The following is a 17,368-nucleotide window of genomic DNA, read 5'->3' as shown; positions in this document are numbered from 1 at the left end:
GAGGCTTTGGAGCAAATGCCTGGTTATGCTAAATTCATGAAAGATTTGTTTACAAAGAAAAGATCAATGGACTGTGAAACTATCAAGATGACCCACCAAGTTAGTGCTATAGTACATTCAATGGATCCGAAATTAGAGGATCCCGGTGCTTTCACTATCCCCTGCACTATTGGTAGTGCAAACTTTGCCAAAGCTTTATGTGATCTTGGGGCAAACATCAACTTAATGCCCTTCTCAGTTTTCAAGACTTTGGGTATTGGGACTCCGAGGCCAATTTCCATGCGATTGCAAATGGCAGACCGATCTATGAAGCGACCATTGGGTATTGTTGATGATGTGCTCGTCCGGGTGGACAAATTTATCTTGCCAGCTGATTTTGTCATCTTGGATTGTGAGGTAGATTATGAGGTCCCGATCATATTGGGGAGACCTTTCCTTGCTATGGGGAAGGCTCTAGTTGATGTGGAAGTAGGGGAACTCACTTTCAGGGTGGGTGATGAAAAGGTAGTCTTTCATGTATGTTAGTCAATGAAGCAGCCCAATTGTACCGAAGTGTGCTCATTTGTGGATTTAGTCACGGCTGTGATAATTGATGATACCAGTGCATTGATCAATGTTGAGGACCCTTTGGAGGCCGTATTATTGAATTTGGATGTCAATAATGATGCGAGCCGAGTAGAGTGCGTGAATGCTTTACATGGAATGAGCTCTTATTCTTATGAGCCTAGGAAACTTTCTTTGGATCTTGAAAATAGAAAGACGCCTCCAACGAAGCCTTCAATTGAGGAACCCCCGGTGTTGGAGTTGAAGCCATTACCTCCACACCTCAGGTATGAATTCTTGGGCTCTAATTCAACTTTACCAGTTATTCTTTCCTCTTGTCTTACTAACATGCAGGCTGACGCCACATTGGCGGTGCTAAAAAAGCGGAAAAAGGCAATTGGATGGACTCTATCTGACATTCGGGGAATAAGCCCCGCATTCTGCATGCACAAGATTATTCTGGAGGATGATGCAAAACCCTCCTTGGAACATCAAAGGAGGTTCAATGAGGCAATGCAAGAAGTGGTGAAAAAAGAGGTGATCAAGTGGTTAGATGCCGGCGTGGTGTATCCTATCTCTGACAGCTCATGGACTTCTTCGGTGCAGTGTGTGCCGAAGAAGGGTGGTATGACCGTGGTGACCAATGCTAATAATGAACTTATTCCAACCCGGACAGTGACCGGATGGAGGGTGTGCATGGACTACCGCAAGCTGAACAAAGTGACCCGCAAGGATCACTTCCCATTGCCTTTCCTGGACCAGATGCTAGATCGCCTTGCTGGGCGTGCCTTCTATTGTTTCTTGGATGGTTATTCAGGGTACAATCAAATTTTGATAGCTCCGGAGGATCAGGAGAAGACAACCTTTACTTGTCCATATGGCACCTTTGCTTTCTCTCGGATGCCCTTTGGGTTGTGCAATGCACCGACAACATTCCAACGGTGTATGATGGCCATTTTCATCGATATGGTGGAAGATATATTAGAGGTGTTCATGGACGACTTTAGTGTTGTGGGTGATTCATTTGAAGAGTGTTTGGAAAATTTGGATAGAGTGTTGGCCCGGTGTGAAGACACCAATCTTGTGCTAAATTGGGAAAAATGCCACTTCATGGTTGAGGAGGGCATAGTGTTGGGCCATAAAATTTCAAGGCATGGGATTGAAGTTGACAAAGCCAAGATAGAGGTGATTTCATGGCTTTCCCCCACTTCTGTCAAGGGGGTGAGGAGTTTTCTTGGGCATGCGGGGTTCTACCGGCGATTTATCAAGGACTTTTCGAAGGTAGTGAATCCTCTATGGAAGTTGCTAGAAAGGGATACAAAGTTCGTGTTTGATGAGAGATGTATGCAAGCCTTTGAACTTCTTAAGCATAAGTTGACCGCCACCCCGATCATTACCGCACCCAATTGGAGCTTGCCTTTCGAGCTCATGTGCGACGCGAGTGATGTTGCGGTTTGGGCAGTTTTGGGTCAAAGAGTGAACAAAATGTTTCATCCAGTGTACTATGCGAGCAAGACTATGAACGAGGCTCAAAGGAACTACATGGTGACTGAGAAGGAATTGTTGGCTATTGTGTTCGCCATGGAAAAATTTTGGCCATATCTTATGGGAGCCAAAGTCATAGTGCACACCGATCATGCAGCTCTTAGATATTTGATGACAAAGAAAGACTCCAAAGCCAGGCTGATGCGATGGGTCTTATTACTTCAAGAGTTTGATTTGGAGATAGTGGACCGGAAAGGTAGTGAAAACCAAGTGGCGGATCATTTGTCCCGCTTGGAGGAGGAAGGAAGGCTGTGTGATGTCTTAGAGATCAATGATGCATTTCCCGATGAGCATCTACTTTCTGTGTCGATGAGTGCTATGCCATGGTTTGCGGACATTGCTAATTTCCTTGTGACTAGCATCATCCCGTGTGAGCTCTCTTCTAACCAAAGGAAGAAGCTCAAACGGGATAGTCTGGACTTCTATTGGGACGAGCCATACTTGTTCAAGATTTGCACCGATGGAGTGATCCGGAGGTGTGTACCTGAGGAGGAGCAATTTAGCATCTTACATGCTTGTCATTCCTCCCCCTATGGTGGCCATCATGGAGGGGCGAGGACGGCTTCGAAAGTTCTGAGTTGTGGTTTTTATTGGCCAACCTTGTTCAAAGATGCAAGTGACCTAGTAAAAAGGTGTGATCAATGTCAACGAGCGGGCGGGATTTCCAAGAAAGTGACATGCCTCTAAACACCATTCATGAAGTTGATATCTTTGATGTATGGGGTATCGATTTTATGGGCCCTTTTGTAAGCTCGTGTGGAAACACTTACATTCTTGTAGCGGTTGATTATGTTTCAAAATGGGTTGAGGCCGTGGCCTTGCCCAACAATGAAGCTAGGAGTGTGGTGGCATTTCTAAAGAAGAGCATTTTCACAAGGTTTGGCACGCCTCGGGCAATTATTAGTGATGGAGGATCGCATTTTTGTAATAGAGCTTTTGATGCCTTGCTTTCCTAGTATGGTGTCAACCATAAAGTGTCTACGCCTTATCATCCTCAAGCAAGTGGCCAGGTTGAAGTGTCTAACAGGGAGATCAAGAGCATTTTGTCCAAAACCGTCAATGCCAATAGGACCAATTGGTCTAAAAAGTTGATGATGCTCTATGGGCTTACCGGACCGCTTACAAGACTCCAATTGGTATGTCGCCGTACCAGTTGGTGTTTGGGAAAGCATGTCATCTACCAGTGGAGTTGGAGCATAAGGCCATGTGGGCCTTGAAGAAGTTGAATCTTGATTGGGACATAGCTGCTAATCTTCGGGTGGAGCAACTCAATGAGCTTGATGAATTTAGGTTCCATGCCTACTCTAGTTCGTCCTTGTATAAGGATAAAATGAAATACCTTCATGACAAATATACTCGGGGCAAGGAGTTCAAGGTGGGAGATTTGGTGCTCTTATTCAATTCTCGTCTAAGGTTGTTCCCGGGAAAGCTCAAGTCAAAGTGGAGCAGACCATTTGAAGTAGTGTGTGTGACCCCGTTTGGTGCTCTTGATTTAAAGAACAAAAGTGGAGAAGTTTTTAGAGTGAATGGGCATAGAGTCAAGCATTATTTGGGGAAGTTTGATGATAGCCATGTGGTGGCTCTTGTGCATTTCAAATGATTGGATGGTAACATGCGTCGTGCCGTGACGTTAAATCAGGCACTTCTTGGGAGGCAACCCATGTGTTTTTCATTCTTGTTTTTATTTTATTTTCATTGTAGTATAGGATTGATTTTTGGGCTAACTGGTTGTGAGATGTTACAGGATTGAGTTGATGCAGTGCAGGACATAATTGAAAAAAATGCACAGGTCTCTGAAGTTTCCAATGCGGCCGCACTACCATTTTTGTGCGGACCGCACTGGTGATGGTAAAATGTAGCCTCTCTGAAGTTTGCCAGTGTGGCCGCACTACATTTTGTGCGGTCCGCACTGGACCTGTGCGGCCGCAGTCCATTTTGTGCGGACCGCATAGTGTTGCCTTCTCAAACTTGCACAAAATAGGGCAGTGCGGACCGCGGTCCATTTTGTGCGGTCTGCACTGGTAGGTGAGTATGGACCCCAGGATTTTTCTATAAATAGTGCCTGAGGGCCTCCTGTTACCCTTTTCGATCTCTTCATTCTCAAACATCTAAAAAGCACTGTTCATCATCGTACTTGCTCATAACTGATTGCTTGGACTTATTTCAACCCACTCATCTCATAACTGGTAACGTAGATTCATTTTAATTACATTCATTTTGTTATTTTCCTTTAGTTATTTTGTTTTTCTTGTCCTTCTTTTTCTTCCTCCCGTATATTTCCTCATTGTTTAGGTTAGATGAGTTAGGTTTTTGATTCCTGCATATTTAGTTGGTTTAATGAACTGGGTAATGATCTCGGGACACTACTTAGGTGCTCAATTAGACTTAAAAATCAAAAATTACGGAACCCTAAGTGAGTGCCATTTCTGGGCACTTAGTGCAGACCGCAGTCCATTCTGTGCGGTCCGCGGTACCCTTGTGCAGTCCGCACTACCATTTTGTGCGTACCGCACTGATGAACTTCTGGGAAGCTGAACATTGGGCAGTGCGGCCGCACTACATTTTGTGCGGTCCGCACTGCCAAGATACAGAGGNGACTCTGAAGAATTAAATAAAATAATCCCATTTCGATTAATGTCACTTTAGTCGGTAAAAACTCCCTTGTATCTCCTCTCGAGGTGGGTAAAAAGGAGGTGTGACAGATCGCGGTTGATTTTGCCCACACTGTGATTCGCACTGGCCCCAGTGCGGCCGCACACCATTTTGTGCGGTCCGCACTGGGCTGTTTTCTGCAACATGTCTGCAACAATTTCATTCTGTTCTGCAACAATGTTTTATCTGAGACTATTGATACTGACAAGTTATTTGAATTGTAATTGCAGACAATGGTGAGACAACGAGGTAAACAACCAGGCAGAGGAGAATCTTCCCGGGGAGGGAAACAGAAAATGATAAAACTCACTCCCCTAGTCCGGGAAAGCATTAAAAAGACAAGGAAGCTGATAAAAGCTGCTGATAGGGATGCTTCCCAGTCCTCAGGGAGTGAGTATGAGCCATTCCGGGAGATTTCCTCCGACTCAGTACCAACATACATCCCTGACTGGCCGGAGAGGTTTAGACTACGAGACACTCCTCCACCATAACCCACTGCCCAAGCACCAACAAATGTTATTTCTGAGTCGTCTGAGGGCTCAGCAGCAGGTAGTAGGGAATACTCCACCTCTCCCACAGCTTCAGTATCTGGAGAGGGTGCAGTAGGTGCTGAGGAGGAAGTAGAGGGAGATGAAGAGGTAGTAGAAGGAGGAGAACCAAGGGTTGGGGGTGTTGATAGAACAAGGAAGCCGGAGGTTTGGCATGATAGATTTGTTAGTGAGGTGGCGTACCACAAATTTCGGGGGTGGTGGCCGGTGAGAAAGCTGATTCCCGAGAGGAGCTTCATTGATAGAGACCTATTACCCCACAACCCCAAAGTGCAGAGACAGTTTAGGACTAGAGTGGGCTGGGAACATTTTCTAGAAGAGTGTGTGGATGCCAACGAACACATGGTCAAAGAGTTTTACTGCAATGTAGCCCACATCAAAGAGTGCTCCCGGTACGTTGCCCCCTCTTCGGCCCTAGTTGTCTGCTCGGGTAACCCAAGTTTAGAACACAAACCCCAGGTTTTATACCTAGAATAACGCAACCTCATGCCGGATCCCTAGTAGGAATGATTTTTGCATCACGTGCATTTGACCTTGGGGACTCAACACAGGGGTTGGGTCCGTCTAGGACAGGTTTACCCAAAATAAAGATCATCCTGATGCATCCTACGTGCTATGTGAATATTTATTTGTTTCGGCTTGCATGTTGACCGGTTAGGAAAAGAAAATAAAGAGAAAAACCAAGAGTGAGGTAGGATAGAAAATTTACCCGGTTTCTAAAAATCCCGGTATTTGAAAATGTCCTGAAACTCTGCAAAATTTTTGAAAAAAAATGAAAAAGAAAATGTAATTCAAAAGAGCGAGTCAAATATCATGTTTTTATGTCAAAACCGATCGACTATGCGAGTCTGCTTCTCACCGGATGTGAGATACGTAGGCAAACCTCATCGGTTCCGACTCCAATTTTCAAAAAATCCAAAAATATTTTCCTTTAGTTCCTTCTTTAGAAATCTTTCCTTAGAAAATTCAAAAAAAAAGAAGTTTTTGAAAACTCAAAAAAAGTAGTTTCCTTCTTTCTGAAGTCTTTCATACGGAAAAAAAATAAAAAGAAGAAACAAAATCAAAAATCAAAATCCAAAATACGAGTTTCCTTTATTTTGAAGTATTTTTTCCAAAAATTAAAAAAAAAATCTTTTCCTTGTTTAAAAGTCTTTCTTTCAAAAAAAAATATTTTTGAAAAATTGAAGCCCGAAAATATTTTTGCTTTTCTTTAGAAGTAGTTTTGTAGATAAAATAAATAAATAAAAAACAACTCAGAAATCCAAATTTTTTTCTTAAAAGTCCCTCTTTCAAAAATTAAGAGACAACATCCAAAATCCAAAAAAATATTTTCTTTCTTCTTTAGAATAAGAGAAAACAAATGAAATTTCAAACAAAAATATTTTCCTTTTACCTTTTGAAATTCCCAAAGTTCAAAATTTTTTAGAAGTCTTTCTTTCAAAAAATAAAAGAAAAATCAAAATCAAAATAAAAAAAAATCCCTTTCTTCTTTTAAAGCATTTTTTTTAGAAAAATTCCAAAAGAAAAAGAAAAATCAAAAATCAAAAATGTTTTTCTTTTGCCTTAAAACTTTCATGGTCTGAGTTTTTTAAAAAGTAAAAAAAAAGAGAAGAGTTAGTTTATTTACTCCATTCCCAATCTTCCCGAACTACGCAAGATTTGATTCATGCGGGGTCATAATACCTAGGCAATCACCATCGAATTCTATCATAGCTATAAAATAAATTGAGTTAAAAATAAACTTTTAAAAAAAGAGAAAGAAAAATTGAGTGAAAAAGAGAAAAAGAAAAATAGTGAAAAAAAAGAAAAAAAAGAAAAAAAAAGAGCGACAAGAAATAAAAGAGTGACAAACAAAAAGAGAAAAAGAGAGTGCCAAAAAATAAAAGAGTGGCAAAAACAAGAAGAAAAAAATCAAGAGTGATTAAAGAGAGGCAGAAATGAAGAATAGAGGTACAAAGTGAAAAATGGCTAGTTAAGGCCGGGATGAAACATGCAACCGGTCAAACGCATGGTAGAAGCGTTTAATTGTTAGGTGCATTGCATCCCAACGTGCGATTTCCTATATGTTAAATGTTTCAAAACTAACAAGGTTGTTGGGTGTGCTATTTAGCCAGGTTTTGGTGGTTGGTTTTGTTGGTAGTCTAGCCTCCCCCTCTTCACAAAATCCAAAGGCACAGATGGCCTCCGCAAGCAATCTACCAATCATCGGTCCTGAGGATAGCCCAACATTGGCTATTCTGCAGCTAAAATCAGCAGTTGCTAAAGAGAATAAGATGTTGCGTCTCCGCATATTGGAAATGTGGGACGCCCGGTCTAATGCAAGGGAACCGCCAAGTGCAATCCCTGGGTTCCCCGAGTTGATCCCCAGGTCAGGTCAGGTTACCAATGCCCCTGTGCCCAACCCGCTCATCCCATGCGGACACCCTCCAATGCCCTCCGATGATCCTGTCATGCCTTCTATGGTTCGCCCCCAGGCACCGGCTTCAAGGGCGCCGCCTCCAATGTTCATCTTTCAGGGTCCACAGCTTCAACCAGAAATAACATATGTGACCCCATACTCCTTCACTCAACTTCCGCAATATAACCTCTCGGTGGAGCAAGAAAAGGTTGTTAAAAATCCTGAGCAAGAGGAAATGGCTCGGAAGATGAAGAGCCTGGAACAAAGCTTGAAAAACATGCAAGGTCTGAGTGGCCAAAAGAGTGTCTCATACTCTGACGTCTGTATGTTTCCCCATGCCCACCTGCCAGCTAGCTTCAAGATGCCAAAATTTGAATGATATGACGGGCATGGAGACCCGATCGCCCATTTGAAAAGATATTGCAACCAGCTAAGAGGGGCGTGTGGAAAAGAAGAACTTTTAATGGCCTATTTCGGAGAGAGCTTAACCGGAATTGCATTAGAGTGGTATATGGACAAAGACATCTCCCATTGGCACATATGGGATGGCCTGGCCCGGGATTTTGTTAGACAGTTCCAGTAAAATGTGGACATAGCTCCGGACAGAAATTCTTTGTCCAACTTCAAAAAGAGATCTTCAGAAAGCGTCCGCGAATATGCTGTCAAATGGCATGAGCAAGCTGCCAGGGTAAAGCCTCCCATGGACGAAATTGAAATGGTCACGATCTTTCTGCAGGCCCAAAAGGTTGACTACTTCCAGAACATGATGCCTGCTGTGGGTAAGCCGTTCGCTGAGGCTATCAAAATTGGGGGAAAATGGTTTAAAACGGTTTAGAAGCAGGGCAAATCTTGATTCATGCTGCCTTTAAGGCCACATCACAGGCTTCTCAGAATGGTTCGGAGGGTTTGATGAACAGAAATGGGGTTGAAAAGGGAGCCATGATGGTTACAAGCTAGAGGGAGCCCCGCAGGTCATTCAGCCAATCATATGTGCCTCCTATCATCCCACAACGCTATTATCCCCTTCAAGATGCTGCTTATGCCGTGGCACCACCTCCTTATGTGTTGATGAACGCGCAACCTTACCCGCGGCCACAACATTATACACAAAACCGAGCTCCACCTCCCAGAAATGCCCATCCTCACCAAGCCCCATATAATCCTCAACCAAATGATCCCCAATACAGTCCTCGCCCAAGAGAGCCTTTCAGAAAGAATCAGTTCACCCCTATTGGTGAATCGTATTCAAGCTTGTTCCAAATGCTAATCTGGCTAAATCTATTGCAGCCAGTGGCTCCGAACCGGTCGAACCCCGAGTCCCCCTCGCACCAAGCTGATGCTATATGTGAATACCACTCTGGAGTAGTGGGACACAGTACGGAGGACTGTTGGACCCTCACAAGGGTCAGTTGAGGATTTGATTGAAGCTGAAAGAACTGTTTTCCGGGACGAAGAAGCTCCTGATGTGATGAACAATCTGTTGCCCGCCCACAACAGCGGGCTAATAGTCGGAATGATTTGTGAAGATGAGGAATTTGATCCGGCACTGAAGGCCATTGCAGCCATTTCCAAGACAGAAGAAAAGCCAAAAAATGGTGGCCAAGCTTGAAAGTTCCCAATCAGACAGGAGTCTCGGTAGCCAGTCTTGCTATCCTATCAGCGTCCGGATTATCTCAGGGTGTGATCCGGATGTTTTACTTTAATGTCTTATTTTCCGATGTAAACCCTTCTATCTTCAAAAATTGAAGAAAAAATCAAAATCAAAAATCAAATGAAATTAATATTTCATTGTCCAGGAATTCTCTTTTCTTAATCTTGTCATTTTTCTTATTCTCTTTTTAGTTCTGTCAAATGCAGATTTCAATAGTGTAACATGCTTGCGGACTTCATACCCAGATCCCAAAACGCTGTCAGATTTCGAAATAATGAGTCAAGAGCCAGAATGCAAAGAAGATAAGTTTGAGCGAAATAAAACAAAGACTCAGACATCTGAAGGAAAATTGGCTCCAGATTGGAAAGGTCCATGCATTGCTACAAGAGTATTGCCAAAAGAGTGCGTTGTATTTGGGACACATCGAAGGAAATGTTCCTGAAACAACTGTCAATGCAAATGCAGCCAAAAGGTACTATGTTGGATCCACTACATAATATTATTGTTCTCCGGTTGGGATGAAGAAGGCTTTTATTCTCGCTACCCAAACACTATCAACCCCTTGCAAACCTTTGAGCCGGTTACTTTTCTTTGATTACCCTCTTTGGAACCTGAGAGTGTTATTAAATTTTTTTTTTTTTGAAAAAAACAATGAAATGAAAAATAAAAAAAGAGAAGAAAAGAAAGATGCAAAAAAAATGGGGGAAGAAAAGACAAAGAAAATAAAAAAAATGAAAAAAAAAACAGAAGAGAAGTGGAAAAGGAAAAAGAAAGAGAAAACAAAACAAAACAAAACAGAAAAACAAGAAAATCAAAAACAAAGTTCCCTGAACTACATTCGACTTGATTCCCAAAGGATACGTAGGCAGCCTCTCTGGGGTTCAGTCACACCAAAATAAAAATTCAAATTCCCCCAAAAGTGAAACTGGGGCAGATGTTATAATGGTCGGGCGATCATCTCGCCTAAATGGTTCCAAAGTTGTAATTCAGTCCAAATCATTTTTACCCCAAAATCCCGTTCAAGTCCTTTCGATCAATCGATGAGAATGTTCAAGAATCGGAGAATGCAGCTACTTGGATCCGATGCAATCAAAATGAGAGAGATAAAATGAGAGAGTCTTATTGGTGAAAACCCACACGGGCACCGTAAGGCGATGGTAAGCAGAGAAATTGAAAATGAGAGAGTCTTGTGAGTGAAAACTCGCAAGGAGCACTATAAGGCGATGATGAGAAGAGAAATGAGAGACGTCAGCTCGTGAAAACCCACAAAGGGCGCCCCTGATCGAAAAGAGGATCGTCACATCCATCGGCAACGACAGAGTCCTGGCAAGGTTTCTCGATTTTGAGGCAAAAGTTGTGATGATTTTCTGAGAGTCGGATGGTTTACACAGATCAGGCATCCAGTCCAAAAGGCATGTCATGTTCATTGAAGTCCGCGTGTACTCCAGATAAGTCCTTCTTTCCTTTCCCTGAAAGGGACATTTCTTGTTTTAATCTCATTCTCGATTCCATTATTTGTTTTCTTTGAATCCCTTTCGGTCTAACTCTGTTCCGAAACTAAGACAAAGAAAGGATAGTAAGACTGATTTACAGGTCTCATTTGATACTAGCTAATGTGCAATAAGGCACCCAACCTCGGCAAAGGCATCAAGTCGACTTAGACCAGCCATGGTGGCTGATGTTTTGAAATTGAAAACTCTTGGAAGGAGAAAATCAAATTGAAATGCCTATAAAAGCAAATAAAGTTGAAAAGGTTGAGTCCCACGTGGCTAACCGTCTTGGCAAAGATTTGAAAAAAGCCAAGGTACACCAAATGCTCTGAAATTGAAAGAGGCCGGAAATAAAAGGCCTACGAAGGCGAAATAAAGTTTGAAAAGGTTAAGTCCCATGCGACTAGCCGTTGCAGCAAGTTTGAAGAGCCAAAAAGTTCCCCAACGCTCCGAAGTTAAAAATTTAAAAACAAAGAGTCAAAGGGAAAGGCCTACGAAGGCAAAATAAAGTCGAAAAAGGTTGAGTTCCACCGACCAACCGTCATGGCAAAGTCTGGAAAAACCAGAGGTTCTCTAGGGCTTGAAATGAAATCGGTCCTCAGGGAACAAGCAGTCGCAGTTAAGTCAGGCCGAGAGTGATTGAAACAATCAAGGCCACAAAACCAACCACCATTTCAAACTAACAGTTGTTCTTTGTTTGAAAACAGGAAACGGGTGCAATCCAAAAGCAACCTTGCAAGAAGCAGGTGTAACCAAAAAGAAACTGCACAAGGGCTAGAAACAGCTTTGCAGCAATAATCAATCCAAAAGGGAAGTCTCTTCCAAATTCTTTCCTGCATTTTTACTCATTGTCTTAAACTTTAAAAAAAATGAATGAAGAATGATGAAAAGAAGAAGAAGAAGAAGAAGAAGAAGAAGAAGAAGAAGAAAGATTCAAATCATGGTAGCCTAGGGTCCCCAATCTCTAGCTACGTTTTCCCAACATAGGGTCCCATTCCCTAGTCGCTCCCAGCATAACCTGGTAGTCTTTTCCATTACAGGGTCCCATTCCCTAGTCGCTCCCAGCATAACATGGTAGTCTCTTTCATTACAGGGTTCCACTCCCTAGTTGATTCCTGGCATAACCCGTGGACCTCCTCGGCATAACCCGAGGACCTTTTTCTTTCCCAGCATAACCCGAGGACCTTTTTCTCTTTTCCGGCATAACCGGATGACTTTCCCCGGCATAACCCGAGGACCCTTTTTTCTTTTCCGGCATAATCCGATGATTTTTCCGGCATAACCCGTGGACCTCCCCGGCATAACCCGAGGACCTTTTTTTCTTTTCCGGCATAATCCGATGAATTTCCCCGGCATAACCTGAGGATCTTTTTTCTTTTCCGGCATAGCCCGATGACTTTCCCGGCATAATCCGTGGACCTCCCCGGCATAACCCGAGGACTTTTTTCTCTTTTCTAGCATAACCCGATGACTTTCCCCGGCATAACCCGAGGACCCTTTTTTCTTTTCCGGCATAACCCGATGACTTTCCCGGCATAACCCGTGGACCTCCCCGGCATAACCCGAAGACCTTTTCTCTTTTCCGGCATAACCCGAGGACCTTTTTTTCTTTTCCGGCATAACCCGTGGACCTCCCCGGCATAACCCGAGGACCTTTTCTCTTTTTCCGGCATAACCCGATGAACTCTCCCGGCATAACCCGGACCTCCCCGGCATAACCCGAGGACCTTTTTTCTTTTCCGGCATAACCCGATGAACCTCCCCGGCATAACCCGAGGACCTTTTCTCTTTTTTCGGCATAACCCGATGAACTCTCCCGGCATAACCTGTGGACCTCCCCGGCATAACCCGAGGACCTTTTTTCTTTTCTGGCATAACCCGATGGACCTCCCCGGCATAACTCGAGGACCTTTTTCCCTTTTCCGGCATAACCCGATAAACATTCCCGGCATAACCCGTGGACCTCCCCAGCATAACCCGAGGACCTTTTTTCTTTTTCGGCATAACCCGATGGACTTTCCCGGCATAACCCGTGGACCTTTTTCTTTTTTCCGGCATAACCCGATGACTTTCCCGGCATAACCCATGGACCTCCCCGGCATAACCCGAGGACCTTTTTCTCTTTTTCGGCATTACCTGATGACCATTCCCGGCATAACCTGTGGACCTCCCCGGCATAACCCGAGGACCTTTTCTCTTTTTCTGGCATAACCCGATGAACTCTTCCGGCATAACCCGTGGACCTTTTTTCTTTTCCGGCATAATCCGATGACTTTCCCGGCATAACCCGTTCATCTTTACAGCATAACCTGGAAGTCTTTCCAATTTAGGGCCCCAACCCCTAGTTGATTTCATTATAGATATAGGGTTCCACTCCCTAATCTCTTTTCCCAAGGATACACAATCCTGATTTTATTGTTTTCAATAAAGAAATAGCTTAGATTTTGTTGCAATAACTCACGAAATTTTCCTAGTGAAAACTGGGGCAGAAAATTTTTGTTGGTTTGTTTGCTTTGGTGCCTGAACAGGTTTTTACCGTGAAGTACAAGGTTGAGATGACCAAAAGAATGAGTCTCAATCCAAAATAAAGAGAAAAAAAGAAAAGAACAAAAGAAGTGAACTCAAAATGTTGAAGTGGAGAAGGATGCGGACTGTTCAAGATATGATTGAAGTCACAGGCTTCACATGTCCCGCCTGGATCCAAAGCTGAAGAAAGAACCAGCACCTACAACTGACGAGCATCAAGATTCAGATCAGAGTCTACAGCAAGAACCAGCTAAGACTCAAGATCAAGCTTCAAGAGATTTATAGATAGGAATCTTGTAACTCGTAGCTGATAGGCTTTAGCTAGTTTAGCTCTTTTATTTTCCATTTTGGTGTAATAAGGAGTTCAGCAAGCAGCAGCAACAACAGTGAAATCACAGCTTCCTGGTAGTCCCAGCTACCAAAACTTCCAGAACTACACTGACCTGATTCCTTTATAGACAAGGATATGTAGGCAACCTTTGAAGCAAGGTTCGGTCAGACTTTTTTCAAAAAAATGCTTCTCATGGAGTGTCAAACGGGCAAAAATCCCTCGTAATTGCTCATTTTATCTTTGCCCGAAAACCCTTCGTGTTTCCGAGCAAAGAGGGGCAGCTGTGAGCACGTGATTTTTGCCTCACATGAACTACTCCTGCAGAATTCCAAAGAGTTAGAATTTTTTCTTTTAATTTGTTATTTTAGGAATTATTGTAGAATTTTTCTGATTGTTTGCATTTTTGTGTGCATGTTTAATCTTGTTTAATTCATAAAAAAAAATACACAAATACATTGCTTTTTGCATTTAGGATTTAATTTTATATTTTTAGATTAATTAGTAAATTAGTGTTTTACAAAAAATGGAAAAATCACAAAAAATAACTTATTTTGCATTTTTTAGTTTCGAATTTTGGTAGTTTTCTTTTAATTTGGTATTTAATTAGTTGTGATAATTATTATTTAGATTTAATTAAATTAATTTGGTAGGATAATTTAGTTTTAAGATTTAATTTAGGTTTTTATTTTAACTTGAAAAAGAAATTTTGAAAATAAAATAAAAGGAAAAAGAAGTGAAAGGAATCAGATTTTGGGCCAAATCCTTGAAATCCCACAAGCCCAATTGATCCAATGCCATTACCCGGTCGAAATTGGCCCAAAACCCATGTCACACCCGGTCCAAACCCCTCAGCGACCCAAACGATCCCGTTTCAATCAAACTTTGATCAGGACCCTTGATTTTCTTTGATCGGATGGTCGAGAACTAGGGTATTGACAGTATTTAACTGTCCGAATCGCCTACCCCCCCCCCCCCTAATCATCTCTCTCATTCACCATCTTGAGGAAACACCCCTCTAAACCCTAGCGCCGCCCCAAAATCCCTACCATCTCCGGTGGAGGCGCCACCCCCAAATCGTCCCTAATCAACACCACGAAATCCCCATGGTTCCCTCTCTCCCAATCTCTAATTGTTTCCCCTCGAATCTTTCTGAAACTCCTCGAATCTTAAATCTAAGTTCGAACCCTAAAAGTCCAAAATCAATTTCCGTTGAACCCGGTGGCATGCATGACCATAGGCTTCCATTTTTTCGAGTTTGAAGTTTTGATTCGACGCAAACTGATGTTGTTCAGTTGTTCTTGATGAAGAACAAATGATTAACATTAGTTTCGTCAAATCATTGTCTCCCGTGGGTGTCGATTTTTGGTTTGGTAAGTTTTCTTCACCCCTTTGTCCCTTCTTTCTTTCACTGTCTTATTCTTCTTCTCCTCTCCCTTTCTTTAGTTAGTTACCAATTTTCTGAGCTTAAATTGATTTTTGTTCGTTTCACATCCTTAAAGCTTTCTCTGATTTTTGGTTGTTTAGTTTTTTTAGTGGCATGTTTAAAATTTTGATTTTCCCCTTTTTATTTTAGTCTCATAGTTTAGTTTAATTAGGTTTATTTTGTTTAATAACCTAGTTAATTCTATGCCCATTTGTGTTTATTAATCAGTTACTTAGTTCAGATTTTTAATTGTTGAAATTATTTCATTATTTGTGTTCTTCTGTTTCCCATAGGCTTACAGATTTTAGTTGGACAATTTTATTGTTTGGGCTTTGGGTTGTTTCTGACCCATTTTTAAAGTGCAGCCCGTTCAATTTGGTTTAAGTTATTGGGTCAATTTGACCCATTTAGATTTCTAAAGTAAATAGCAGGGGTTTAAGGGGTAGTCTAGGAATTCTATGTGAGAGAATCTTTAATAACTGAATGGGAAGCTGCCTAGAAGGTGGGGGTTGGGACTTATTTGAAAACCGGTTTTTTAAACTAAGGACATGAGAGCAAAAATAAAAATTCCAAAAGGTTTAATGTGCAAAACTGAATCCATTCTTTGCTGCCCTAAGGCTTGCCTATAAAGGCACTCTTTCTTCACTCATAAAAAAAATTAGAGAGAAAAATACTGGAAAAATGGAAAACGGCTGGAAATCTCTTTAAAATCCAAAAACACTGAAAACTGCTTGAATTTGGTCTGGTTCTTTAATTCCTTTTTGGTAGTTTGAATTTCTGAAAGTCCAAAAGAGTAGTGCATCTGGGTTTCAATTCTGGAATTGGGTCGAGAATTTGAAGTTTTCTGCTGATCCTGTGCTGTTACATTGCTGTTATTTTGCTGCTGCTGTTTCCCCTGATCTCAAGCTTTGTTTTCTGGTTTATTTTGCTATATTCAGGTACACATTTCTGAATTCTACCTAATGTGAGGCTCAATTTGAAGGATGAAATGGAAAAACAGAGTTTAAAGCATAACATCAGCTTTATTTATGATTCAGTTGTATTTCTTCATGATATGGTGTTCTTAGTAACCTGATTCATTATATATTCTAGTTGATTTCTGATTTGGTAGTTGAGCTCTTATCATTGTATGTGATTTTGGGACTGTTAAGATGCTGCAGTAGAAGACTCAGTCAAATCACATGTGTCTTAGATTTACTCTAGTTTTGGCTGAAATAAGTGTTCATTCTTGATGATGATTTCATGTTGAACTGGCTACAATGACAAGTATAGGTTAAGGATAAAAATGATAATGTGTAGTCTGCTATTTTAAGGGTACTGTGATGTGTTGTTTTGCTGTGAATTGTCTGTCTTGTGATGTATGATTATAAACCCATGTTGAGAGTAGTTTAATTTGCCTATTAGTCTTGTTTAACGTTTAGGCACAAATCAATTCAGTGTTTAATATCTTGTGAAATGAGGGTTTAAACCTTGTAGTTTTGAAGTCTGGTTTGTTGTGAAGGAGTAATTCAGGATCATGTTGTGAGAGGTTTCATATTTTTATGTAAATACTGTCCAAATTGAGTAATCTTAAAGGACAAATATTGCTATATGCACCTGAAAATTAATTACTTGTTTAAGGCCATTTGGAATGGGATTTAGTGTGTGGAGTAGGACAGAGTTGTTTATTTTATTAGATTCTAAATGATTGTGTACGAGTTCTCATGACATTAAAGAATACATTCATCTTGGAATAGGGTTTGAACATCAAGAACATGCTTTATATTTGTCTACATTTTGCAAGAGCCGGACAGTAACTGTTTTAATTTTAAGCTCTCATGAATAATTGTAATTTTGCTTAACTGATCATGCTGGATCATGCAACTGGGCCCTTAGCGTTGGCCCAGTGCTCTCTTGACATCCAAGTGTGCGCTACAGGCTTCACTCAAGCCCAGCTCTCTTTTTGGTTTTCGTCGTGCAGGCTCACAAAATGCCAATTGGGCCTGTTGCCAGTTGGGCTTCTCGCATAGCCGAATGCTGGTTTCATTTTTATTCTATTAGTTCCTAAGGCTAGCTTAAATGTTTGCTTAGATTGAACTCAAATCACGTTAAGCCTTTAGCTAATTAATTGGGCCTTTGATTAGACTTGAGGTGAGCCATATTAGACAAGTTATAATTCATGGCCCTCGTATTTAATTTCATAACTTAGATTTTAATAAATAACCAATGATCGTAGTTTGCTTTAGGCCCGATTTAGATTAGTATTGCGATTATATATACGT

Source organism: Nicotiana attenuata, chromosome 10 (assembly GCF_001879085.1).
Source record: "Nicotiana attenuata strain UT chromosome 10, NIATTr2, whole genome shotgun sequence".
Taxonomy (NCBI): Eukaryota; Viridiplantae; Streptophyta; class Magnoliopsida; order Solanales; family Solanaceae; genus Nicotiana; species Nicotiana attenuata.
This window is presented reverse-complemented; position numbering follows the sequence as displayed.